Here is a 3,206-nt window from a genome sequence, read left to right on the forward strand (position 1 = left end):
TGCTAGTTTAGAGCTCCTAGTATCTAAGAGAGAATTACTACCTCTAGGGGATGCAACTGGTTATTTTAGGAAAAGGAGGCTAATTTTTTTTGGCTTATATGATTGATTCTTATTATCAAGGAGGAAATAGAGAGAGGAGTAAGTCTGGAGCACTAGTAATCCTCTTGAATGTCTCATATGACTTCCAGTCTACAGCTGGAAACCTGCAGCAGACGGGCATGTTGTGGAGACTGTTTGTTGTTTAGAAATACAAGTATGAAAAGTAGGTTGTATATGGATGCTAATTATATAGAAAGTAGCTTTATAAACAAATATTCCAATCTTCTAGAATCAATGGCTGAGAAACTGAAAAAAAAAAAAAAAACAAACCCACATTTTTTGTGTTCCCTTAAAGCTAAGGTTCTGGACATGATTTAAATTACACCAATCAGAAGCATTTTAATGATACATTGATTAGTAATTGAGTCACACTGGTAGAGAGGCAGGATGAGGGGCATCCATTTTGCTTATGAAAATAGAGGATGACAGACATTGCATGGTTCTGGGGTCATCTGCTAAAGCTTCCTAATTTAGAACGTGGAAGCATTCTAATTAAGTTCCTGCAGAAGCAGCTTTCCTGATCATAGTAGAGTCAGTGTGGCTTTGGGAGCTGTCTTTTTTGTCCTGCTCTTCCAACAATTTTGTAATCAGTTAATTTCCTTTATCAAATCTTGTTCCACTTCAGCTAACTAGAGTGGATTTTATTTTCTGCAACTGAACCTTTCCAATTTGGAGACATTATTGGGATTTTTTTTTCAGAAAATTTTTATTTACTTCCAGCCAGCCATGCTGTACTACTCTCTTGAGGAGGTAAATTATGTATATCACTGGAAATTTCTTTTAATTTAGTCCAAATTTAGACAATGTTTTTCAAATGTTGTGCTCCCAGCTTAGGACTCTGTTTTGTTTACAGGATTATTAAGAGGTTTTTTAAAAAATATTTTTTATTGAATTTGTTTCTTTCATTAAAAATTACTTGCAACAGAAAACAAGAGATCTTTAATAAGTTGTTATATTAAAAATCTTGGACTGATTCATTCTAAAGTTATTTTAATTTCAAGCTCAGTTTACATTCTGTTGCTCAAGCTGGCAAGCTATAAACATGTCTTCCTTATCTATTTGGGGATTCCTTGAAATAGGAGAACAAATATGTCTAAATCTAAAGATATCTTCTAAGTGATGTCAATGGGACAGACTTTTTAAAAAATAGGCCTAAGAGCTCAATTTTTTAAAACTGGGAATAGTCCCAATGTTTCTCAACCTTGACTGTACACAGAATTATCTGGGAAGCTTCTAAGAAGTGTTAATGCAAGGACCACACCTCAGACAAATTGAATCATTTCTTTAGGGGTATGTGTTTTTAAAACCACCCCCATATGATTGTATTAGTCTGCTCATGCTGCCATAACAAAATACCACAGACCAGGTGGCTTAAACAACAGAAATTTATTTTCTCGCAGTTCTAGTGGCTAGAAGTCCAAGATCAAGGTGCCATCAAAGATAGTTTCTGGTGAGAACTCTCCTTTCTAGCTTGTAGATGGCTGCCTTCTCTCTGTATCCTCCCTCAGCCACTCCTCTGTGTGCTTATGGAGAGAAAGAGATCCCTGCTGTCTCTTCTACCTATTTTTTTTTTTTTTTAGGTGAGGCAACCCTTGGTTGACCTCACAGATTGCAAGGACCTCATCAGTTTACAATCCCTTATTATTTTTATTTTTTACGCCTACAGCACCTGGTCTGCCTAGGTGGTCTCCCATCCAAGTACTAACCAGGCCCAACCCTACTTAGCTTCTGAGATGAGACGGGATAGGGCTTGTTCAGGATAGCATGGCCATAGACTCTTATACTTTTTATAAGGATAACATCCTATCAGATGAGGGCTCTACCAGTATAACCTCATTTAACCTTAATTATCTCCTTAAAGGCTTGTCTCCAAATACTGTCGTATTGGGAACTAGGGCTTCAACATGAATTTTAGGTAGACGCAGTTCAGTTTATAACAATGATGACTGACAACCACTCATTTAGTGGTATCATTTGGTGTTTGGGGGCTGAATTTTAAGATACAGGAAAAAGCAGACAAGTCACAATGATGTACTGGGTTTAGAATATGTGACAACTTGGCAACGAGATACAGGAAAAAGCAGACAAGTCACAATGTACTGGGTTTAGAATATGTGACAACTTGGCAACTTCTGCTGGATAGAAAAGAGAGGAATAACACTAAATAGAGAAAGACATGGGATGGGGCAGAAGCTAGCCAACCAGAACATTTAGTCTGAGTGGGACAGCAGGTTCAATTCCAGTTCAAGTTAGCCTTGTCTCCCAGTGTGTTGAGACTTGTCGAGTGCTAAAGTTCTTAAAGTTATGAATCCTGAAGTAAATAACGATGTAAGAATCAGTTTCCTACTTCAGTGATGGGAGAAGCAGGAAATGGATGCGTGGTCCTAGAAACTGGCTTTCAGGACAAAGTTCTTGACTTTTTCTGAAAATTGTAAAGTAAATCTTGAATCCTTAAGAGCCAACCAGGGCATGCATCGGGAGGCTAGAGAGAACCTATAGAAGGCTACATCTATCCCCATGGTTAATTGTCATGAGAACAGCTGACTATTGTTAAATGTCACTTGTTGGTGGAATGAAGAATTTTTAAAAATCTCTGATATGGCTCTCATTGGTCTGGTATCAAGAGCAGTTGTTTTCAAACTTTAATGAGCACCAGAATTTCCTGGAGTGGTTATTTGAACATGGATTGCTTGCCCTCACTCCCAAAGTTTCTGATTCAGTAAGTCCAAGAACTTGTAACAAGTTTTCAGATTCTGCTGGTACTGCTGGTTTGGAGACCACTTTGAGAAACACTGATTCTATTTGCACATAGTAGACCTTTTATAATGTGAACTTCTTCTTTTATTGTCCCTGTAATACTCAATTAAATAATTAAATGATATCTTCAGGTATTAATAATTAGAAATAAAATTTTAGGGACCTCAATGCCATTTTTAATCATTATGTTGCCACAATTGGGCAGAATAAGAGGAGGTGGACATGGTATGATGTTCTGGCCAGATAGACCTGAAACTGGAACAAAGCTAGGAGAAGCTGGTGTGACTGATAGGGTATAAAAGGTTATCATTCAGGTGCTCACAGGCTATCTAACAAAAGGTTTAACTGAT

The 3,206-nt window shown here is 37.4% G+C and overlaps 1 pseudogene; it reads right to left on the reverse strand.

Moving 5' to 3' along the window:
• Positions 1 to 1,756: 1,756 nt before the first annotated feature.
• LOC112472491 lies at positions 1,757 to 1,875 on the reverse strand (annotated as a pseudogene).
• Positions 1,876 to 3,206: the final 1,331 nt, after the last annotated feature.

The sequence above is a fragment of the Pteropus alecto genome, unplaced genomic scaffold, assembly GCF_000325575.1.
Source record: "Pteropus alecto unplaced genomic scaffold, ASM32557v1 scaffold76, whole genome shotgun sequence".
Lineage (NCBI taxonomy): Eukaryota > Metazoa > Chordata > Mammalia > Chiroptera > Pteropodidae > Pteropus > Pteropus alecto.